Genomic DNA, 26,221 nt, shown 5'->3' on the forward strand with positions numbered 1-26,221 from the left:
GCAATCGGGGGAGAAGGGCCTTGGTCAGAGAGGTGACCAAGAACCCAATGGTCACTCTGAAAGAGCTCCAGAGTTCCTCTGTGATGGGAGAACCTTCCAGAAGGACAACCATCTCTACAGCACTCCACCAATCAGGCCTTTATGGTAGAGTGGCCAGACGGAAGCAACTCCTCAATAAAAGGCACATGACGGCCTGCTTGGAGCTGGCCAAAAGGACTCGATGAGAAGCAAGATTCTCTGGTCTGATGAAACCAAGATTGAACTCTTTGGCCTGAATGCCAAGGGTCACGTCTGGAGGAAACCTGGCACCATCCCTACAGTGAAGCATGGTGGCAGCATCATACTGTGGGGATGTTTTTCCGCGGCAGGGCCTGGCAGACTAGTCAGGATCGAGGGAAAGATGAACGGAGCAAAGTACAGCGAGATCCTTGATGAAAACCTGCTCCAGAGCACTCAGGACTTCAGACTGGTCGTGGACTTCAGGAAACAGCAGAGGGAGCACCCCCGATCCCCGAAGTTTTAAGTTCCTCGGTGTACACATTAATGGACAAACTGAAATGGTCCACCCACACAGACAGTATGGTGAAGAAAGGGCAACAGCGCTGAAGAAATTTGGCTTGTCACCTAAAACCCTCACAAACGTTTAAAGATGCACAATTGAAAGCATCTTTTCGGGCTGCATCACCACCTGGTCTGGTAACTGCACCACCCACAACCGCAAGGCTCTCCAGAGGGTGGTGCGCAGGGGCGGAGCCAGAAGGGTGTCCGAGGACCCCTGACATCTGATTGGCCACCCCGAGAGATTGACATCTCATTATTGAATGATGCATTTATTTTGACGTTCGGTGGTGGATTTTTTAAATCGAGGACAAGGAAGAGAGAATATTAACGTTGGTTGCGAGATACAGAAGAACATACAGAAGAAGAGAGAATATTTCCACAACTCCACAAGTTCTTTTCGCGATTGGCGAATGTATCATATTTGAAATAAGTTAATAAGGTTTAGGATTGGGTTTAGGTTTCCTGAGCAACTTTTATGAAAGTTGAGTCGCTGTGTAAGTTAAAGTTAGACCTTAGGCTTCATTAGCAGACAGTTAATCAGATAAGAGAGATCGGTTCCCAATTTATGTTAACATTATGTTTATATCTGTGCTAGAAATACATGCATATACAATGCAGTGTCGTAAGTTACAGTATGCAAATGTTTAGCTAATGTGGGGTAACTAGTAGGCTACAGCTGTCAGTGTTCAGCAAGTTCACATTCAGCAATTTGAAATCCATTAACTCAAGTTAGATTTTCATACTTGAACTCAAAACAATTGTTATTATCAATCTGTTAACGTTACTCACAAGATTACCACAATTTGCAGATAGCAAACAGGCTATCATAAAGGTGTAAGAAAGTATAGCTAGCTAAGTTACTTACTGCAGAGTAGGGCTAGCCATGATCTAACTAGTAACTTAGGCTGGTAGTTGATTTTAAGGTACAGTTATGATAATGGGGATTTGTAATTGAGATTGGACTAAAATGTGGGTAATTGGATGCTTATATGTAAATATAGACTGTCTTATTTTTGCATAGGGTCAATTAAACATGAAAAGAAAAGGAGAGATAAGACTTATTTTTAAAGAAGCACAAACAGGCAGATCAGGTGCAAACAGACCCCAGCCCTTGCATCACCACTGGACCCCAGAGCAGCTCCCTACCTGAGGCTAGTCAGAGTCAGTGTGGTCAGACTTCACAAGGACCCAGTCTACCACCACCAGGTCAGAGCATCTACCAGGCAGTCAGTCACATGCCCAGTTAAGAATTTAAGTTTAGCTTCAGCTTGTAATAGATGATTTTGTCAGATTAAGCCTCATTTTAAAATGTTGGTTGTTGATTCACATGTGTTCTTATTTTTATGGCTGTGGCATTTTTATTGTGATTATACACTAATGGTTCTTGTGTTATTTTAATGTAATAGATGTATCAAGGGATGACACAGAGACCTCTGGCTCTGAGCAAGACAGTGAGCCAGAGCTGCCAGGAGATGTCATCGAGCCCCTCCTAACTGCATCAAGCACCAGATATGCTGTTCCAAAAGGACCTAATGGTAGGACAGGCCTATACTTTAAACTACACATTTTAGTTAGCAGCTGTTAGTATTTAATCTTGTGGATCCCTTAATTATACATTTCCATAGAGATATGACACATTATTTAACGTGTGTTTCAGAAGTTTCAAGATCCAGAGAAGAAGGTCCTGTACAGACGTGTTTGAAAACATTTCCCAGAACTCAGCATGGTACTAGGAAAAGGGCTTTCAACAGCTTCGGGTATAAGGACAATTCATTGCTTGAATATTCTGTAAGTGAAGATTCAACTTATTGTTTTGCCTGTAAGCATTTTTCTCTGCCCAATACACCTGAATCTGCCTTCCCATCACAGTCAGGTTTTTGTAACTGGAAAAAGGTGCTGTTTACAGATTCTGGGTTTAAGCTCCATTCGAAGGCAGAGCATCATATCAATGCAATGTCTGCTCGGATTCAGCATAAAACGGCTATTGACAGCATCTCATCAATGTTAGATGTCATAAATGAGGACTGGAAAAAGAAAGTGGAGGAAAACTCTACTTACATTAAACAATTGCAGATGTGCTCCTATTAACTGCCACTCAAAATATAGCGCAGAGGTCATCGATGACTCTCACAACAAGGGTAATATTTTGACAATCTTAGAAGAAATAGCAAAGCATGACCCTCTCATAGAGAAAATGATGAATGCATGTGGCAATGCTAAGTACACAAGCCACCAAATCCAGAACGAGGTTCTTGAGGGCTTAGCTGAGATGGTACAAAGTGAAGTAATAAGAGAAGTAAAAGAAAGTGAAGTGTTTAGTGTAATTGCAGATGAAACCAAAGAGTTAAAGAAAAAAGAACAAATGTCTTTAGTTGTGAGGTACTATTACAACGGGGCCATCTACGAAAACTTTTTACACTTTGTCAGCTGAAAGCTTAGATGCAGCAGGTCTCACAAAAAATGATAATTGAAAAACATGGTCTGGACTACAGAAATAATCTTGTGGGGCAAGGCTATGACGGTGCATCCTCCATGAGCGGAAAGCATTCTGGTGTGTCTGCACGGATTACAAACAGTGCAAGATTTGCATTTTATGTGCACTGTAATGCACGTTGTTTGAAATTGGTTCTTGTCGATGCTGTAAAATCAGTGCCTGGGGCGGTTAACTTTTTTGCTCTCCTGCAGAAGCTTTATAACTTTGTATCTGGCTCATACGTTCATCTCAAGTGGCTTGCAGTTCAGAAAGAGCTGTATCCACAGCAGCAGCCCAGGGAACTACAGAGACCTACGGATGTAAGGTGGGCATGCAGATACATGGCATGCTGTAATCTGAGGGACAGGCTTCCAGCAGTTCTGAGAGTGCTACAGGATATCACACTTGAAAATAGTGGTGATAGATCAGTGGAGGCAAGGGGCCTTCTTTCTCAGATAGATTTACATTTCATAGGGATTTTGGTTACCTTTTGTAAAGCCTTGGTGATACCAAATGTCCTTCTGACATACTCCAATCAAGCTCTCTTGACCTAGCAAGGGCTAGGGCTGTGGCTCTAGTAGGTGCCCTTAGACACATTAGAGGACTACAGAAGTGAGGGATACTTTGGAGAACTATGGAAAGAGGTTGAAGAGATTGCAGAGCACTGCAAAATAAGTGCACAAACAGTGTGTAAGACAGCCTAAAACAAGCTTAAGATTTCACGACTCATTGATTATGAACACTGTAGGACAGAAAAATAGTGACCAAAGTGATGGTGAGAGCTTCCAAAGAGCTGTCTTTTATCAGGTGCTTGACAGTCTCACAGCTGAGCTGCAGAGGCATTTTTCAAAGAATTGCGAGATAATGCAATGGGTCCAGAGTACAAAGAGTACAACCTTCTTGAATGAGGAGCTTCTGTTTGCCTTTGCTTAGACCTTTGACTCAGATTGAGAGAACCTCAAACATGAGGTTCATCAAACCAAGCGGCTTCTTGATAAGAGAGAGAAAAGTGGAAGGGACAGACCGTCTACTCTCCTTGACTTTGTTGTGTTTCTAGAACCTTATAAAGAGGTCTTCCATGAGCTATTTCGACTTTGTAAGATTACTGTTGTTACACCAGTCAGCAGTGCGTCTTACGAGAGAAGCTTCTCAGCTTTAAAACTCACTTTAGGACAACAATGGTTGATGACAGGTTAAGTCAACTCGGAATTCTCAGTGTTGAGTCAAGGAGGGCACGCTCCCTCAACATGGATGAGTTTGTGAAACATTTTGCCAGTTCTCACCAGATCTGCAGAATAATGCTGTTTTAAACCTACCTAGGATCATTTGGAACTTAACCGGTCCCTCTGGTCATGATTAAAATCTGCACCGTGTACTAGCTAGTACACTGACATTCTGAAATGATAAATCCAAAGGGTATCATGTCACACAAATTTAATATGGTCCTGATTAGGCCAATTCCCCAACTTGTCTTTGCTATTAGTTAACATAATATATGAGCATAAATATGATACTGTAAGTTTGTAATATTGATGGGCACTAAATGTATTTGTATTTTTCAAGTCCATTTCTGCTTGATACCTGGTATGTAAAATTGCAGTGTGTTTTTTTGTGAATGTACTTTTTTGTAAATAAAGTATGCAATTTACACTACCGTTCAAAAGTTTGGGGTCAGTTAGAAATATCCTTGTTTTTGAAAGAAAAGCAAATATTTTGTCCATTAAAATAACATCAAATTGATCAGAAATACAGTGTAGACATTATTAATGTTGTAAATGACTATTGTAGCTGGAAATGGATGATTTTTTATGGAATATCTACATAGGCGTACAGAGGCCCATTATCAGCAACCATCACTCCTGTGTTCCAATGGCACGTTGTGTTAGCTAATCCAAGCTTATCATTTTAAAAGACTAATTGATCGTTAGAAAACCATTTTGCAACTATGTTAGCACAGCTGAAAACTGCTGTTCTGATTAATGAAGCAATAAACTGTCCCTCTTTAGACTAGTTGAGTATCTGGAGCATCAGCATTTGTGGGTTCGATTACAGGCTCAAAATAGCCAGAAACAAAGACCTTTCTTTTGAAACTCGTCAGTTTATTCTTGTTCTGAGAAATGAAGGCTATTCCATGCAAAAAACTGCCAAGAAACTGAAGATGCCGTACAACGCTGTGTCTACTCCCTCACAGAAAAGAGCAAACTGGCTCTAACCAGAATAGAAAGAGGAGCGGGAGGCCCCGGTGCACAACTGAGCAAGAGGACAAGTACATTAGAGTGTCTAGTTTGAGAAACAGACACCTTGCAAGTCCTCAAGAGGCAGCTTCATTAAATAGTACCCGCAAAATACCAGTCTCAACGTCAACAGTGAAGAGGCGACTCTGGTATGCTGGCCTTCTAGGCAGAGATGCAAAGAAAAATACATATCTCAAACTGGCCAATAAAAAGAAAAGACAATGGACAGCAGAACTCTGCCTAGAAGACACACACATTTTCTGTCATGGTCTATGTACCCCCTGAAGTAGCCTTGGCCACCCCATGAATAAAACTCTAATTCCCCCACTGGTGTTGTGGTTTGCACAACGCATCACCGGGGACAAACTAGCTGCCCTCCAGGACACCTACAGCACCCGATGTCACAGGAAGGCCAAAAAGATAATCAAGGACAACAACCACCCGAGCCACTGCCTGTTCACCCTGCTACCATCCAGAAGGTGGGGTAAGTACAGGTACACCAAGCTGGGACCGAGAGACCGAAAAACACTGGCCACTAATAAATGGATCACTAGTAACTTTAATAATGTTTACATACCTTGCATTACTCATCTCCCATGTATATACTATATTTTATACCATCTATTGCATTTTGCCTATGCCGCTCTGTCATTGCTCATCCATATACTTATATGTATATATTCCTCTTCCATTCCTTTACTTAGATTTGTGTGTATTTGGTAGTTATTGTGGAATTGTTAGATGACATGTTAGATATTGCTGCAGTGTCGGAACTAGAAATACAAGCATTTCGCTACACTCACAATAACATCGGCTAACCATGTGTATGTGACCAATAAAATTTGATTTGAGGCGAAGATTCACAGGACAACGATCATAAGCACACAACCAAGACAACACAGGACTGCCTTCGAGACAAGTCTCTGAATGTCCTTGAGACAAGTCTCTGAATGTCCACACACACACACACACACACACACAAACACACACACACACACACACACACACACACACACACACACACACACACACACACACACACACACACACACACACACACACACACACACACACACACACACACACACACACACACACACACACAGCGTTTACACAGGCAGACCAATTTAGATTTTCTTTTTACTAATTGGTCTTTCGACCAATCAGATCAGCTCTGAAAAAAATCTGATGTGAAAAGATCATGTGATTGGTCAAAAGACCAATTAGTGGAGAGAAAAAAAATCAACATTTGGCTGCCTGTGTAAACGCAGACATTCATGCTACACACACATCACAACTGTTGCTAACAGACTCTTATGATTGCTAAATACTGCACAATTTAAACACTTGCCCCCAATCCCCCCTTCCCAAAACACATGTAAATATTGGACTATAAGTTGTGCCTTAATGTATTATACTTATGTTAAGATGTTTATTCTATTCTACTGAGCCATTTACTTTATGTTCGTATTCTTAGTTTGTATTATTTCTTATTGTTGTATTGTCAAGAAGGAACCTGCAAGTATGCATTTCGTTTGGACGGTGCATACCATGTGTCCTGTACATACGACTAATAAAACTTGAAACATGTCCGCGCAGACTACAAAATGTGTGCGTTTGTCATGATGCTCCTAAACTGTGTCCACCCATACACACATAATAGTCTTGTGTAGCTTCCTATAAATTCTCGTTTACTATACAACTAACTGTATGAGCTAGGCTTGATAAATTTGAAATATAAACCTGAACAACACTGCCCTCTTTAGGGCACCAAAAGGCAACAAACCTCAAATACTCCTTTACGTATGATACACTCTGGTATGAATTTATGAGGTTACTTAAAATGCCCTCTTCAGGACAATAAAATATCTTACACCTAGGAAACAAAGACCTGAAATTGTTTTTATTTAGGCCTATTTCCAACTTCTGCCAAACAACTCCTGATGAAACAGCATACCACCCTGCATACCACTGCTGGCTTGCTTCTGAAGCTAAGCAGGGTTGGTCCTGGTCAGTCCCTGGATGGGAGACCAGATGCTGCTGGAAGTGGTGTTGGAGGGCCAGTAGGAGGCACTCTTTCCTCTGGTCTAAAAAATATCCCAATGCCCCAGGGCAGTGATTGGGGACACTGTCCTGTATAGGGTGCCGTCTTTCGGATGGGACGTTAAACGGGTGTCCTGACTCTCTGAGGTCATTAAAGATCCCATGGCACTTATCGTAAGAGTAGGGGTGTTAACCCCGGTGTCCTGGCTAAATTCCCAATCTGGCCCTCAAACCATCATGGTCACCTAATAATCCCCAGTTTACAATTGGCTCATTCATCCCCCTCCTCTCCCCTGTAACTATTCCCCAGGTCGTTGCTGCAAATGAGAACGTGTTCTCAGTCAACTTACCTGGTAAAATAACGGTAAAATAAAAATAAAATAAAAAAAACAGGAGCAATAAGAGAAAGCAAGGGAAAGAGAGAAAAACAGATTGAAAAAGAGAGAATAGAGTATTGGTAACAATCCTTGCCTGGAGTTCTAAATGTGGTTGTAAGTCTCATTTCAATTCTGGAAAATGTACTGATCTCCTTAATCGCACCATTCATAAATCAATGACATATTTCACATTTTGTCACAAGGTCAGATTACTAAATAGGTAAATCAATGTGCAGTAATCCAGTACTCTCAGAAATAAATGCAACAGAGATGTTTATTGAAACATCAACAGCCATTACTTGCTTTAAAAAAGAAACGTGGATGGAATACTGTGTAACAACCCATAGTGCACTACTATTCAGTGATTTTTTATTTTAATTGACCAAAAACAAAATATATACCAGAAACTGGACTTAGACGCATTGCTGTGTAGAGTTGATCTTTATTTGCTCTGGAATATATCAATAGGTGCTATCCAATATCTCTAGAGATGGATTGTTGAGCAAGTTACATTCCATTTTCAATAGGTGCTATCCAATATCTCTAGAGATGGATTGTTGAGCAAGTTACATTCCATTTTCTTTTAATGCTTTTCATTGTCAGCAACGACCACTGCAAGCACTTTCATGTCCTAGTCCAGACAATTAATTAATATCACTTGTAAATAGTGAACCTGTAGTATGGCCAAATAGTATTTTTGGACAAACCAAACATGTAGAAAGTACTCATATTGTATATCGTCACTTTAACTGGGGGGATGGGTGCTATATGGATTCATAACTTATTGACACATTGACCTGCAACAGCTTTTCAAAACAAAGTATTTGTTGGAAAAGAGTGTGGAAAGCGGTCATCAAGGCAAGCTGTGGCTACTTTGAAGAATCTCAAATATAAAATATATTTTGGTTACTACATGATTTCATAGGTTTTATTTCATAGTTTCGATGTCTTCACTATTATTCTATATTGTAGAAAATAGTAAAAATAAAGAAAAATCCTGGAATGTGGTGTCCAAACTTTTGACAGGTACTATATAAAGTCTGGCATTCTCTGATTTTATGTAGCATCAAAAGATACCATGTTTGTATGCGACTTTATTAACGTAAGGATCTTTTTTTGTTGTTGATTGTTTGCAAACTGACATGTTACATGTATTAATGGCAAAATAACTTGCCAAACAGGCTATTTAATATATATGTATATATATATATATCCTTGCCCACAAGGATCGTCACACCACCTTCCTGTTCAAGTGAGCACAGCACAACAAGGTGAGTCAAAACATGTATTGTATACTGCCGCATAAATTATGTAATCTGCCAGGGAGATACAGTATATCACAAAAGTGAGTACACCCCTCACATTTTTGTCAATATTTTAGTATATCTTTATGTGACAACACTGAAGAAATGACACTTTGCTACAATGTAAAGCAGTGAGTGTACAGCTTGTATAACAGTGTAAATTTGCTGTCCCCTCAAAATAAGTCAACACACATCCATTAATGTCTAAACCGCTGGCAACAAAAGTGAGTACACCCCTAAGTGAAAATGTCCAAATTGGGCCCAATTAGCTCGTTGTCTTCTTATGCCATAGTTAGTACATCTCAATTGTCAGTAGAAAGCACATTTGTTTAAGCAAGTCAACCATATCGGCTATGTTTTTCTGCTTTGCTGCCAGACAAGGCTCCGCTGATAACCAGGTGGAGCAATGGTAAGGATTCACTCCATGGTGCTGAAAAGAAAGCTCTGCTGTCAGGACAGCTTTATGTAGGTCCTAACAGTTTGTGGGCACCTGTCACAATGGCGTGTATAAGTGGCAGAGGAAGTCAGGCGCAGGAGAGTCAAATAGAGTGTAGAATGGAGTACTTTAATTAAAGTCCCAGTAATCTGCTCCATAACACTCACGGAAAAAATATAAAACAAATCTGGGTACGAAGACCCGTCGCACACCTATACACAATCAACACAACGAACAATCTCTGACAAACACATGAAGGGAAACAGAGGGTTAAATACACAACAGGTAATGAATGGGATTGACAACAGGTGTGTGGGAAGACAAGACAAAACCAATGGAAAATGAAAAATGGATCGATGATGGCTAGAAGACCGGTGAAGTCGACCACCGAACACCGCCCGGACAAGGAGAGGCAACGACTTCGGCAGAAGTCGTGACATTACCCCCCCCCTGACGCGCGGCTCCAGCAGCGCGTCGACACCGGCCTCGGGGACGACCCGGAGGGCGAGGTGCAGGGCGATCCGGATGGAGGCGGTGGAATTCTTTTAACATGGAAGGATCTAAAACGTCCTCCACCGGAACCCAGCATCTCTCCTCCGGCCCGTACCCCTCCCAGTCCACGAGGTACTGAAGGCCCCTCGCCCGACGTCTCGAATCCAAAATGGATCGAATAGCGTACGCCGGAACCCCCTCGATGTCTAGAGGAGGCGGAGGAACTTCACGCACTTCAGCCTCCTGGAGCGGGCCAGCCACCACCGGCCTGAAGAGAGACACATGGAACGAGGGGTTAATACGGTAATTAGTGGGCAGTTGTAATCTATAACATACCTCGTTCACTCTCCTCAGGACTTTAAACGGCCCCACAAACCGCGGACACAGCTTCCGGCAGAGCAGGCGGAGGGGCAGGTTTCGGGTCGAGAGCCAGACCCTGTCCCCCGGTACGAACACCGGGGCCTCACTGCGGCGACGGTCTGCGCCAATTTTCTGGCGCCTTATGGCACGCTGAAGGTGGACGTGGGCTGCCTCCCAAGTTTCCTCAGCGTGCCGAAACCAATTGTCCACCGCAGGAGCTTCGGTCTGACTCTGATGCCAAGGAGCCAGAACCGGCTGATACCCTAATACACATTGAAAAGGGGTAAGGTTAGTGGAGGAGTGACGTAGCGAGTTCTGGGCTATCTCTGCCCAGGGCACGAACTTCGCCCACTCCCCTGGCCGGTCCTGGCAATAGGACCGCAGAAACCTGCCCACATCCTGGTTAACTCTCTCCACCTGCCCATTACTCTCGGGGTGAAAACCTGAGGTAAGACTAACCGAGATCCCCAGACGTTCCATGAACGCCTTCCAGACCCTTGACGTGAACTGGGGACCCCGATCAGACACTATATCCTCAGGCACCCCATAATGCCGGAAAACATGTGTAAACAGAGCCTCCGCAGTTTGTAAGGCCGCAGGGAGACCGGGCAAAGGGAGAAGACGACAGGACTTAGAGAACCGATCCACAACGACCAGGATCGTGGTGTAACCCTGTGAAGGTGGAAGATCAGTCACAAAATCCACTGACAGGTGCGACCACGGCCGTTGAGGAACGGGTAAAGGTAAAAGCTTACCTCTAGGCAGGTGTCTAGGAGCCTTGCACTGGGCGCACACCGAACAGGAGGAAACATAAATCCTCACGTCCTTAGCTAAAGTGGGCCACCAGTACCTCCCATCAAGACAGCGCATCGTCCGACCTATCCCAGGATAACCAGAGGAGGGTGATGTGTGAGCCCAATAGATCAATCGGTCGCGGACAGCAGACGGAACGTACAGACGACCAGCTGGACACTCAGGAGGAGAGGGCTCTGCACGTGACGCCCGCTCAATGTCCGCGTCCAGCTCCCACACTACTGGCGCCACCAAACACGACTCTGGGAGTATGGGAGTGGGCTCCATGGGTCGCTCCTCTGTGTCATACAGCCGAGACAATGCGTCTGCCTTGACGTTCTGGGAGCCTGGTCTGTAAGTAAGCGTAAACACAAAACGAGTGAAAAACATGGCCCACCTTGCCTGGCGAGGATTTAGTCTCTTCGCCTGCCGGATGTACTCCAGATTGCGGTGGTCAGTCCAGATGAGAAAAGGGTGATTAGCCCCCTCAAGCCAATGCCTCCACACCTTCAAGGCTTTTACGACAGCTAACAGCTCTCGGTCCCCCACATCATAGTTACGCTCCGCCGGGCTGAGCTTCTTCGAAAAGAAAGCACAGGGGCGAAGCTTCGGTGGCACACCCGAACGCTGAGAGAGCACTGCTCCTATCCCAGCTTCGGATGCGTCCACCTCTACTATGAATGGCAAAGAGGGATCCGGATGAGCCAACACAGGCGCCGAGGTAAACAGAGCCTTCAGTTTACCAAAAGCCCTATTCGCCTCGGCCGACCACTGCAAGCGCACCGGTCCCCCATTTAGCAGTGAGGTAATGGGAGCTGCAACCTGACCAAAACCCCGGATAAATCTCCGGTAGTAATTGGCAAACCCTAAAAAACGCTGCACCTCCTTTACCGTGGTTGGAGTCGGCCAATTACGCACGGCTGTAATGCGGTCGCTCTCCATTTCCACTCCTGAAGTGGAAATCTGATGCCCTAGGAAGGAGATGGATTGTTGGAAGAACAAGCATTTCTCAGCCTTGACATATAAATCATGCTCCAACAGGCGACCAAGCACCCTGCGCACCAAGGACACATGCTCAGCTCGTGTAGCAGAGTATATCAAAATATCATCGATATACACCACTACACCCTGCCCGTTCAGGTCCCTGAAGATCTCATCTACAAACGATTGGAAGACTGATGGAGCATTCATCAACCCATATGGCATGACCAGGTACTCATAATGACCTGAGGTGGTGCTAAATGCCGTCTTCCACTCATCACCCCTCCTAATACGCACCAGATTGTACGCACTCCTGAGATCCAATTTTGTGAAGAAGCGGGCCCCGCGCATTGACTCCATTACTGTATTGATCAAAGGTAGCGGGTAACTATATTTTACCGTGATTTTATTAAGGTCTCGATAATCAATGCACGGGCGTAAACCGCCATCCTTCTTCTTCACAAAAAAGAAACTCGAAGAGGCGGGTGAAATGGATGGCTTAATGAACCCCTGACGCAGGGATTCAGAGATATAATTATCCATAGCCACTGTCTCCGCTTGCGACAGAGGATACACATGACTCCTGGGATATGCAGCGTCTACCAGGAGATCTATCGCACAATCCCCCTGTCGATGGGGTGGTAATTGAGTCACCTTCTTTTTACAGAAGGCGAGTGCCAAATCGGCATATTCTGAGGGAATGCGCACGGTGGAAACCTGGTCTGGACTTTCCACCGTAGTAGCACCAACGGAAACCCCTACACACCTACCTGAGCACTCTCGCGACCACCCCGTGAGAGCCCTCTGTGGCCAAGAAACAGTGGGGTTATGAGTAGTTAACCAGGGTAGGCCTAACACCACAGAATACGCAGGGGAATCAATAAGGAAAAGACTAATCTTCTCCTTGTGACCCTCCTGCGTTATCATAGACAAAGGTGCGGTGACCTCCCTGATAAACCCTGACCCTATTGGTCGACTATCTAAGGCATGAATAGGGAAAGGCATATCCACAGAAACAACAGGAATCCCTAAACTATGAGCAAAATTTTTATTAATGAAATTCCCAGCCGCGCCTGAATCTACTAGCGCCTTATACTGGGAATGCAGGGGAAAATCCGGAAAGGTGACAGAGACAAACATAAGTGCAGCAGAGGGCTCTGGATGAGTATGGTGCCTACTCACCTGGGGTGATGCCAGAGTGCCCTGCCTGCCTTCTCTATTCCCAGAGGAACCAACCCGGCACCGATCAGCAGTGTGATCTCTGCGATCATAGATGGTGCTCAAGCGGGTACCCCCTCCGGTCTCCCTGCGCACCATCCCTCCCAATTCCATAGGTTCGGGAGAGAGAGTGCGGGAGGATGGAACAACCAGACCCCGATCTAGACGTCCCCGAGTAGCCAGCATGTTGTCCAGCCTGATGGACATATCCACCAGTTGGTCGAAGTTGAGGGTGGTGTCTCTACAGGCCAGCTCCCGACGGACGTCCTCGCGTAGACTACAACGGTAGTGGTCGATCAGGGCCCTGTCGCTCCATCCAGCGCCGGCAGCCAAAGTCCTAAACTCCAACGCGAACTCCTGAGCACTCCTCTTCCCCTGCCTCAGATGATAGAGGAGCTCACCTGCTGCTCTGCCTTCGGATGGGTGGTCGAATACCTTCCGGAAATGGCAGATGAGCTCCTCAAAATGGTCCAACGCCTTATCCTCTCCACACACAGCGTTGGCCCACTCCAGGGCTTTCCCGGTAAGGCATGAGACGAGGGCGGAGCTTTTCTCACGGTCTGATGGTACTGGAGAGACCGTGGCCAGATACAAGTTCAGTTTTAGGAGAAAACCCTGGCAGCTGGCAGTATCTCCATTGTATCCCGTGGGTAGGGATAACTGGATCCTGTTCTGTTCCGGAGGATAAAAAACGTTCAAAGGAATTCCAGGTGGTGGTGGAGGTACTGGACAAGCTCCCTGTCTCTCCCAGCGGTCCATACTCTGGACAATGCGATCCATGGCAGCGCACAGACTGTCAATCTCCGCCGCGTGTTCCAGGACGCGTTCCTCAACCTCCATTAGCGAAGTGCCTCCTCCTGCTGACTTCATTTTTTATGGTCAGAGATTCTGTCACAATGGCGTGTATAAGTGGCAGAGGAAGTCAGGCGCAGGAGAGTCAAATAGAGTGTAGAATGGAGTACTTTAATTAAAGTCCCAGTAATCTGCTCCATAACACTCACGGAAAAAATATAAAACAAATCTGGGTACGAAGACCCGTCGCACACCTATACACAATCAACACAACACTTGACAACGAACAATCTCTGACAAACACATGAAGGGAAACAGAGGGTTAAATACACAACAGGTAATGAATGGGATTGACAACAGGTGTGTGGGAAGACAAGACAAAACCAATGGAAAATGAAAAATGGATCGATGATGGCTAGAAGACCGGTGAAGTCGACCGCCGAACACCGCCCGGACAAGGAGAGGCAACGACTTCGGCAGAAGTCGTGACAGCACCATTTGTCACTGTTATAGTGCAATTAATGTATTGTTTAGTGTAGTGGCTTTGCTGGTATGCATCTAAAAACAGTTTGCCCGACCAAGATTTATCTGCAAAAATCGCCACTGATCATCACGCACAGCCTTGCTTGTATCCACAATAAGTCCGTTTGATGGAATCTGTCGCCAATTGGATGGAAACCTAGCTTGTGTCCGAAATGGCACCATATTCCCTATATTGTGCACTACTTATTACCAGTGCACTAGGTCATATGGTGCCATTTCAGATGCAGACATTTAACTGCATGTCTAGATATTGTCCATGTGATAGAAACACTTTGAAACAGTCATCCTGAACTAATGAATATCACTGGCCAAAACAATGCTGGTGATTGAAGACCAAGGTCAACCCAATTGACCCATACAAGAAGGAGGTGGCCATCATAGCTATGGCAGTCTTGAGAAGAGTGATCTGGAGCGTAAGAACACCTTAAGTCAATCACGGCCACTCCACAGTCCTATCTCCGGAACTTTCTGTTCTGTACATTCAACGGCCTTGACTCTGGCCTTGGTGTTTGAAGTCAGTAAACAAGGAAGGTAAAAAAGATTCAGATTTCAGATTTCTTGCTGTGAAACCATAGTCTCTGCTCACAAAAACAATCACTTTGCGTTATTCATCTGGCCAGGTCTTGCAAGCCCCTTGAAGACGTGAATCTTCCCAGTCCCGGTTAGTTCAAAGTTGTAGTCTATTGTGATGTAGGGAGTCTCTCCCACAATTCCTGTCTGTAATAGAAAGAGGATGTGGACTAAGGTAAAGCAAGGATATGTTGCAAGAATGAGTGACTGAACCAAAATAACCTGATAGCTAAAGCTGACACTGATGGAGAGGAACAGGACAGTCCTGCAATATTTGAATGGTTGGGTTTGGGCAGTTGTGATTTTTCAGTTTTTCATGTATATGTTTAATAATAGTTGATATTTGAGTGTCAAAGTCAAACAAAGACATCTTACAGATGATTGAGGAGTGGAGAGTACAACGCTGCATGCAGTGTTTAGATTGCTTAGTGTTTGGGATGTATCCTTTTGTCTTACCTGCCCTGTGAGGAGGATGTTGGGCAGTGTGACAGCACCCAGCAGACCTGACAGAGGACTGAGGGAGCTACAGGTGTACAGGCCACGGGCCATGTCCACTCCCCAAAGGACACCTGCTGAGAACAGAGGGAGATCCTCAATTGCATACTCCTCGCCTCCTTCTCAAAATCCATTGGAGGAGAAGGACCTCTGGATTTCTCATCCAATGGGTATTGAGAAGGAGGCGAGGACACGGGGAGTATGCAATTAAGATTCTCCCAGAAAGAAATGCAATTTAATAGATTACCCACACCTTAGAGTTTTGTTATCCCTCCATCCATTCAAAGAGTTATTCATCCATGATGGGGAGATGCCGAACTTTATTACTGTTCTCGGATAAATAGATGACAGTTGTCCACACAGAAAAGTGACAGACTAACATGTCAGAGGAGGCTGGTGGGAGAAGTTATAGGAGGACGGGGTCATTGTAATGGCTGGAATGGAATAAATCAATTCCATTCCAGCCATTACAATGAGCCAGTCCTATGGCTCCTCCCACCAGCTTCCTCTTTAACATGTGTATGGGTAATGGGCATAGACCTATATATACTTACCAAATCCCACGCAGGGACAGACAGGGGTTTGAGAGAGCAGAACTGGGCCTCCCCTGCCTGATACCTTCTCATTCAGACAGCACAGCCTCACCAGACTGGCATTGGCAGCGTAGAGCACATGAGCTGGTGCCACCTCACAGTGCGTCAACCCCACCGCCACTGCTGAATGGCGAACCTGTACGGAGAGAACAAGGGAGGGACGTAGTGGAATTAGTATATTCTAAAAGGTAAAAATATTACAGACTTGAATCCTATGCTTATCATACACAGACATTAATAAAAACTGATTTGACATGAGCAGGCCGGCAGAACACGGCACTTATCAATGACATCAGCGCTAGAGTGAGGCTACATTCTTCTCTAAAAGTTTGTATTATTTCTTACCTGGTAGGGGTGAAGCCGTGCAGGGGTTTGACGGAGCCTGGTTCAGGGGACTGCAGCTGGCTGAAGTAGCCCAGCAGAGCCAGGTCACGCTGCTCATTGCTACGCTGGTGTCTCCTGTGGAAGAAAAACACACACCAGAGGGGGGAGGAGACAGAGGGGTGAACTCAGAGAAGTAGGGCAAGAAAATCTCTGACAAAGGCTTATACATCAGCTTAATGAACATGTGATACTGGCAAGTGCAGAGTGGGTTTGTCTTTTCTCCAAATAAAATGGCAAGTAGCTTCCTTCAGCAGAAAAATGTATATCCATAGTCATGGCAACCAAGAAAGCTATTGTCTTGTTGGGACTCTTACATTTTGCCCGGGCGCCCCACTCCTTCAAACTCTGAGTGAATACTGAGTGTAACTCAGTGTAACTCCACTGGAGAGGATGGGATCCAGAGTTGTCCTCCCCCAGGGCTGACTGGGCAAGCGGGTGTGTCTGCCAGCCATGTGATGACCTCAGGAACTCAGGGGTGAGTTGGGGGCACATGACTTTATCCCCACTACTGAGCTGCACCACGTGAGAAACGGAGCAGAGGCGAATGATGTCCACCAGCAACTGAAAGCCAAAACCTGAAGAGGCAGACACATGTCAACAGGTCAGTATGAAGAATTCAACAACAAAAAAGTATTAATTACTACACATTATTACTATGCATTATTTATTTGTTGACATGTGTGCTTGCTTTCCCCCCTTTTTGAGGATTGGGTGAAACATGAACATGGCAGCTTGGGACAAATGTAGCTGTTTTTTCCCCAGGTGGCCAAGAATACTGCGTTACTGACCTTTGACCCAGCCCATTGTGTTGATGACTATGGGCATGTCTCTGTTATGCAAGCCCCACAGGGACTTGAGACTCCAGAGAGCATCCAGGTCCGTTTCACAGGACAACTGGCCATAGAATCAACTCAAACTTTATTTGTCACATGCGCCGAATACAACAAGTGTAGCCCTTACTGTGAAATGCTTACATACAAGCCCTTAACCAACAGTGCAGTTCAAGAGTTAAAAAAATATTTACCAAATAGACTAAAGTACAAAAAATAACAAAATAACAAAAAGTAAAACAAGATTAACAAAGCTATATATAGGGGGTACCGGTACCGGGGGGGGGGGGGGGGGGGGGGGTATTAATTGTTTAGCAGTCTTATGGCATGGGGGTAGAAGCTGTTGAGGAGCCTTCCAAGACTCGGCGCTCCGGTACCGTTTGCCGTGCGGTAGCAGAGGAGAAAACAGTCTAACCTGGGTGACTGGAGTCTCTGACAATTTTATGGACTTTCCTCTGACACCGCTGACACATAGGTCCTGGTTGGCAGGAAGTTTGGCTCCAGTGATGTACTGGGCCGTACGCACTACCCTCTGATACTTCCGGCGCCGACCAGCTTTGCGTTCATAGGAAAAATGCAGTAATTTGTTTTTTTATGTGGTATTCCTTACATTGGTACCCCAGGAAATCTTAGGTTTCATTACATGCAGTCGGGAGGAACTACTGAATATAAGAGCAACGTCAACTCACCATCGTTCCAACCAGGAATATGACTTTCCCGAAGCGGATCCAGTGTTTTGCCTTCCACCCAATACAATGGATCTGATCCCAGCCGGCGACCCTAAGCGACGCGGTAAAAGGGGCAAACGAGGGGGTCTCCTGGTCAGGCTTCGGAGACGGGCACATCGCGCTCCACTCCCTAGCATACTACTCGCCAATGTCCAGTCTTTTGACAATAAGGTTGATGAAATCTGAGCAAGGTTAACATTTCAGAGAGACATCAGAGATTGTAACGTTCTCTGCTTCACGGAAACATGGCTCACTCAAGAGACGCTAACGGAGTCTGTGCAGCCAGCTGGTTTCTTCACGCATCGCGCCGACAGAAACAAACATCTTTCTGGTAAGAAGAGGGGCGGGGGTGTATGCCTTATGATTAACGAGACGTGGTGTGATCATAACAACATACAGGAACTCAAGTCATTCTGTTCACCTGATCTAGAATTCCTCACAATCAAATGTCGACCGCATTCCAAGGGAATTCTCTTCGATTATAATCACAGCCGTATATATTCCCCCCCAAGCAGACACATCGATGGCCCTAAACGAACTTTATCTGACTCTTTGTAAACTGGAAACCAAACACCCTGAGGCTGCATTCATCGTAGCTGGGGATTTTAACAAGGCTAATCTGAAAACCAAACTCCCTAAATTCTATCAGCATATCGATTGTGCAACCAGGGCTGGTAAAACCTTGGATCATTGTTATACTAACTTCCGCGACGCATATAAGGCCCTCCCCCGCCCGTCAGTGATGTGTACACCGAGGAACTTAAAACTTTCCACCTTCTCCACTACTGTCCCATCGATGTGGATAGGGGGGTGCTCCCTCTGCTGTTTCCTGAAGTCCACAATCATCTCCTTTGTTTTGTTGACGTTGAGTGTGAGGTTATTTTCCTGACACCACACTCCGAGGGCCCTCACCTCCTCGCTGTAGGCCGTCTCATCGATTGAGTTGGAGGCGTGCATGGCCACGCAGTCGTGGGTGAACAGGGAGTACAGGAGAGGGCTCAGAACGCACCCTTGTGGGACCCCAGTATTGAGGATCAGCGGGGTGGAGATGTTGTTACCTACCCTCACCACCTGGGGGCGGCCCGTCAGGAAGTCCAGGACCCAGTTGCACAGGGCGGGGTCGAGACCCAGGGTCTGACGGGATGACGAGGGTCCCAGGGATGACGAGTTTGGAGGGTACTATGGTGTTAAATGCTGAGCTGTAGTCGATGAACAGCATTCTCACATAGGTATTCCTCTTATCCAGATGGGTTAGGGCAGTGTGCAGTGTGGTTGTGATTGCGTCGTCTGTGGACCTATTGGGTCGGTAAGCAAATTGGAGTGGGTCTAGGGTGTCAGGTAGGGTGGAGATGATATGGTCCTTGACTAGTCTCTCAAAGCACTTCATGATGACGGAAGTGAGTGCTACGGGGCGGTAGTCGTTTAGCTCAGTTACCTTAGCTTTCTTGGGAACAGGAACAATGGTGGCCCTCTTGAAGCATGAGGGAACAGCAGACTGGGATAAGGATTGATTGAATATGTCCTTAAACACACCAGCCAGCTGGTCTGCGCATGCTCTGAGGACGAGGCTGCGAATGCCGTCTGGGCCTGCAGCCATGCGAGGGTTAACACGTTTAAATGTTTTACTCACCTCGGCTGCAGTGAAGGAGAGCCCGCAGGTTTTGGTAGTGGGCCGTGTCAGTGGCACTGTATTGTCCTCAAAGCGAGCAAAAAAGTGATTTAGTCTGTCTGGGAGCAAGACATCCTGGTCCGCGAAGGAGCTGGTTTTCTTTTTGTAATCCGTGATTGACTGTAGACCCTGTCACATACCTCTTGTGCCTGAGCTGTTGAATTGCGACTCTACTTTGTCTCTATACTGGCACTTAGCTTGTTTGATTGCCTTGCGGAGGGGATAACTACACTGTTTGTATTCGGTCATGTTTCCGGTCACCTTTCCCTGGTTAAAAGCAGTGGTTCGCGCTTTCAGTTTCACGCGAATGCTGCCATCAATCCACGGTTTCTGGTTTGGGAATGTTTAAATCGTTGCTGTGGGTACGATATCGTCAATACACTTTCTAATGAACTCGCTCATCGAATCAGCGTATTCGTCAATGTTGTTGTTGGACGCAATGCGGAACATATCCCAATCCACGTGATCGAAGCAGTCTTGAAGCGTGGAATCAGATTGGTCGGACCAGCGTTGAACAGACCTGAGCGCGGGAGCTTGCTGTTTTAGTTTCTGTTTGTAGGCTGGAAGCAACAAAATGGAGTCGTGGTCAGCTTTTCCGAAAGGAGAGCGGGGGAGGGCCTATTTGCGTTGCGGAAGTTAGTATAACAATGATCCAAGGTTTTACCAGCCCTGGTAGCACAATCGATATGCTGATAGAATTTAGGGAGTTTTGTTTTCAGATTAGCCTTGTTAAAATCCCCAGCTACGATGAATGCAGCCTCAGGGTGTGTTGTTTCCAGTTTACATAGAGTCAGATAAAGTTCGTTCAGGGCCATCGATGTGTCTGCTTGGGGGGGGAATATATAGGGCTGTTATTATAATTGAAGAGAATTCCCTTGGTAGATAATGCGGTCGACATTTGATTGTGAGGAATTCTAGATCAGGTGAACAGAATGACTTGAGTTCCTGTATGTTGTTATGATCACACCACGTCTCGTTAATCATAAGGCATACACCCCCGCCCCTCTTCTTACCAGAAAGATGTTTGTTTCTGTCGGAGCGATGCGTGAAGAAACCAGCTGGCTGCACCGACTCTGTTAGCGTCTCTCGAGTGAGCCATGTTTCCGTGAAGCAAAGAGCGTTACAGTCTCTGATGTCTCTCTGGAATGTTACCCTTGCTCGGATTTCATCAACCTTGTTGTCAAGAGACTGGACATTGGCGAGTAGTATGCTAGGGAGTGGAGCGCGATGTGCCCGTCTCCGAAGCCTGACCAGAAGACCGCTTCATTTGCCCCTTTTACGGCGTCGTTGTTTAGGGTCGCCGGCTGGGATCAGATCCATTGTACTGGGTGGATGGCAAAATACAGGATCCGCTTCAGGAGAGTCATATTCCTGGTTGTAATAATGGTGAGTTGACATTGCTCTTATATTCAGTAGTTCCTCCCGACTGTATGTAATGAAACCTAAGATTACCTGGGGTAAGCCATCTAGCTCCTCTGTAAATGGAAAATAACAACAATCAATAAGTCATCTAGTTAAAACATCTCAGTATCCCTCATGTGGAATACAACGTTGTGGCGAAATCTTGTACGGAGCCTTCACCGTGCACTGCCACTTTAAGAGTGCATCAGCAGTCAGGACGGAGGAACTAAAGATAGCTTTTCCGGCTCTGTGTGGGGGCTCTCGGTTGGCGTGGCAGTTTTGACAGTTGGCCTAGCGTCGTCCGGGTTAGGCCGGTAGGGATATCCTTGTCTCATCACGCACCAGCGACTCCTGTGGCGGGCCGGGCGCAGTGTGTGCTAACCAAGGTAGCCAGGTGCACGGTGTTTCCTCCAACACATTGGTGCGGCTGGCTTCCGGGTTGGAGGCGCGCTGTGTTAAGAAGCAGTGCGGCTTGGTTGGGTTCTGTTTCGGAGGACGCATTGCTTTCGACCTTCGTCTCTCCCGAGCCGTACGGGAGTTGTAGCGATGAGACAAGATAGTAATTACTAACAATTGCATACCACGAAAAGGGGGTAAAATTTTATAAAATAATAAATAAAAAAAACAACAACACAGAGTTACTCATAAACAAACGTACAGTCAATAACACAATAGAAGAAAAATTGGGTGGGTGTTGCTATGGTGACCAGTGAGCTCAGATAAGGCGTGGCTTTACCTAGCAAAGACTTATAGATGACCTGGAACCAGTTTGGTTTGGCGACGAATATGTAGTGAGGGCCAGCCAATGAGAGCATACAGGTCGCAGTGGTGGGTAGTATATGGGGCTTTGGTGACAAAACGGATGGCACTGTGATAGACTACATACAGTTTGCAGAGTAGAGTGTTGGAGGCTATTTTGTAAATGATGCCAGAGAGCGATGTGTCCAGCAAGTCTGAGCTGTCTCTCTATCAATGAAATGTATTTATAAAGCCATTTTGACATCAGCAGTTGTCAGGGTAACTCTACAAAGAAGAGGCCTGTACAATAAAAGTCTATATGAAAAGGCTTTAGAGATAGATGTGACTGTCAGTGTCAACCCACCGAACTGAGTCCAAACAGCTCGTTGAGGTCTGAGAAACTAGTGAGGAACCACGTCAGAAGAGTATCCAAGGGCACCAGCAGGATCACACTGGAGTCTGAATCTACTTCACTAAACAGCCTCTTACGTGTCTCTAAACAGAACACAAAAAATAAAGAGTAGCATTTGAACTCTAAACAAAACAATCTACTGCTTCAAAGGTGATCTAACTAGGTCTAGAACTGTAAACAATCACTAAAAGAAGTCAGCCGAGTAAAGTATTATGCAAATAATTTCAAGGGTGGATGGTGTCATTCAAATTCTCTCCTTACCTGAGAGGTACTTGCGGACAATGGCTTTGGCCACTAGACGGCCTGCTTTCTTGGTCTTGTTGGGGTTAGGGCAGACCCCCAGTGTTGTGATGGTGAGGGGGCAATGTGAGGAGGGAGAGAACCGCGGGTAGGACTGCTGACTCTCCTCAATGGTGAAACCATACACCTCCAGTCGACCGTACAAACGTGATAGAAGGCACTTCCCCCTAAAACACAGGGTCTGCAGGAGAAAGACATCAAGATGATTTATAGAACTTTAATCCCACAGCATGGCCAAATTAATAATAAAATATATAAGAAACACAACACTGATGGTAATAGTGGGGGGGGATCAGAGCAGGTAGCTTATAGCCGGGAGTGTAGTTGCCACTGAAAAGTCAAAAGTGTAGCCTAAAAGCCTGCGCCCGTACCTGACTCTGTTGCATGACCAGCACTGTACGATTATGGACGTGGTCTTGCTCTGCACAGTGAAAGAAAGACGCTCCTCTATCCAGCCAGGAGCTGCATTGGCTGAGACAGAACTCTCCTGGCCCTCCATACTCTCTCCATCACCATTCTGATGTAGAACAGACTTGGCAAAGGAGCTCCAGTCTTGGGACTCATCTGACTCACTGCCCTGCTCTGATCCACCTGCTCCCCTGTTGGTCATGGGGTGACTGGGGGGTTATCCCTGTGTCTGCCAGAACCTTGACCTGTGAAACACACAGCCTTGGCCTTCTGCTTTAGTCTCTCCAGGTTATGCTGGTCCTTTCTAAGGTTAGATGCCTGGTGCTGTAGCTTGGCCATGGCAGTGCTTGGGCTTAGGTTTGACTCAACATTCTGTTGGGCTTGAACCACTTGTCCTTACAGTGTTGCCTCATGGACATCTGCTTGGCCTCGATTGAGCTTTGCGCACTTTCATGGTTCCTTATGGCTTTCCTTTTGCAAGTATGATGAATATGGGGGAACTCTGAAGAGAAGAGTACAAAATGAACACAACAAGTAATGCAATGAGCCAGCATATGTACACACTACTAGGCTAACGTTACATAGTTAGCAAGCTAACAGTGATTGTTTTTAGCTGACGTTAGCTAGTTAACGTTACTGTAAATAAAACGTGAGCTGGATAAGTTATCTATAAGTTAACTTAGCTCACTAGCTACTGTCAGTAACATCAATTGAGTTTCTTAGCTAAGTTGAATGAACACAGATGCTGCCCAATACTGCAGTTGAATGAATCTCTGGCTAGCTAGCCAACTAACGTCACAGGTATCTGAGGCAGCTAGCTGTTAGCTTAGCTACCTAGCCAGCAAACGTTATTGTGATGGATATCTTTTTTTAAATGTAACCTTTATTTAACTAGTCAGTAAGAACAAATTCTTATTTACAATGACGGCCTACCGTCATTGCAGTGGGTTAACGGCCTTGTTCATGGGAAGAATGACAGATTTTTACCTTGTCAGCTCGGGGATTCGATCCAGCAACCTTTCGGTCACTGGTTGCTGGCCCAACGCTCTTACTAGGCTACTTTAAAAATTTATATATATGTATACATATATATATATATATATATATATATATATATATATATATATATTTATATATTTATTTTATTTATTATTAGGAACACAAAAAATACAAAAAACAGAAATATACAAACAATAGTAAACCTAACAGACAGGGGTATTACAAATCAAGATTCATTTTCAATTTGTTAAATAGTTTTATGGTGAGTATTGCTTTTTTGTTTATACTGATCATTTCAAAATAATATTTAAATTATATCTTAAATAATGTGAAGAGGGGTTTGTTCTCTGCACACTTAATTTTATGGATAAGGAATCTTCCATGAAAGATAAACAAATTAACAATGAACGTTAAATCAGGGTCCATATCATTTGAATCAAAATAAAACATAATATCAGAGTCTCTCAGATTAACATTAATAGTCGTTTAATTTAAAATAAAATCTTCTAACTCACTTCAAAATCTTCTGACATAAGAAGTACTAGGATACCCGTTTACACCCTGATCAGCAAAAGTTGGATACCAAGCAGTACCTGCAAATCAGGTTGACACATTGCTTTATTGTTAACGAACGTAACGGTTCCACCATGTGAAGCAGCCAGTCGCCATCTGATTAAAGTTACATTATTACTCTCTTCTCTGTATGCATCAATGATGTCGCTCTTGCTGCTGGTGAGTCTCTGATCCACCTCTACGCAGACGACACTATTCTGTATACTTCTGGCCCTTCTTTTGACACTGTGTTAACAACCCTCCAGGCGAGCTTCAATGCCATACAACTCTCCTTCCATGGCCTCCAATTGCTCTTAAATACAAGTAAAACTAAATGCATGCTCTTCAACCGATCGCTGCCTGCACCTGCCCGCCTGTCCAACATCACTACTCTGGACGGTTCTGACTTAGAATATGTGGACAACTACAAATACCTAGGTGTCTGGTTAGACTGTAAACTCTCCTTCCAGACTCACATCAAACATCTCCAATCCAAAGTTAAATCTAGAATCGGCTTCCTATTCCGCAACAAAGCATCCTTCACTCATGCTGCCAAACATACCCTTGTAAAACTGACCATCCTACCAATCCTCGACTTTGGTGATGTCATTTACAAAATAGCCTCCAAAACCCTACTCAATAAATTGGATGCAGTCTATCACAGTGCCATCCGTTTTGTCACCAAAGCCCCATATACTACCCACCACTGCGACCTGTACACTCTCGTTGGCTGGCCCTCGCTTCATACTCGTCGCCAAACCCACTGGCTCCAGGTCATCTACAAGACCCTGCTAGGTAAAGTCCCCCCTTATCTCAGCTCGCTGGTCACCATAGCAGCACCTACCTGTAGCACGCGCTCCAGCAGGTATATCTCTCTGGTCACCCCCAAAACCAATTCTTCCTTTGGCCGCCTCTCCTTCCAGTTCTCTGCTGCCAATGACTGGAACGAACTACAAAAATCTCTGTAACTGGAAACACTTATCTCCCTCACTAGCTTTAAGCACCAGCTGTCAGAGCAGCTCATAGATTACTGCACCTGTACATAGCCCATCTATAATTTAACCCAAACAGCTACCTCTTTACATACTGTATTTATTTATTTTGCTCCTTTGCACCCCATTATTTCTATCTCTACTTTGCACATTCTTCCAATGCAAACCAACCATTCCAGTGTTTTTACTTGCTATATTGTATTTACTTCGCCACCATGGCCTTTTTTATATTTTTATTTATTTATATATATATTTAGTTTGCCTTCTCCTCCCTTATCTCACCTCACTTGCTCACATGGTACACTGCTCAAAAAAATAAAGGGAACACTTAAACAACACAATGTAACTCCAAGTCAATCACACTTCTGTGAAATCAAACTGTCCACTTAGGAAGCAACACTGATTGACAATAAATTCCACATGCTGTTGTGCAAATGGAATAGACAAAAGGTGGAAATTATAGGCAATTAGCAAGACACCCCCAATAAAGGAGTGGTTCTGCAGGTGGTGACCACAGACCACTTCTCAGTTCCTATTTTTCCTG

The 26,221-nt window shown here is 45.1% G+C and overlaps 1 pseudogene; it reads right to left on the minus strand.

Moving 5' to 3' along the window:
• Positions 1 to 7,992: 7,992 nt before the first annotated feature.
• Positions 7,993 to 23,656, minus strand: LOC129829841 (polynucleotide 5'-hydroxyl-kinase NOL9-like; annotated as a pseudogene).
• Between the last annotated feature and the right edge of the window lie 2,565 nt (positions 23,657 to 26,221).

Source organism: Salvelinus fontinalis, chromosome 31 (genome assembly GCF_029448725.1).
Source record: "Salvelinus fontinalis isolate EN_2023a chromosome 31, ASM2944872v1, whole genome shotgun sequence".
Lineage (NCBI taxonomy): Eukaryota > Metazoa > Chordata > Actinopteri > Salmoniformes > Salmonidae > Salvelinus > Salvelinus fontinalis.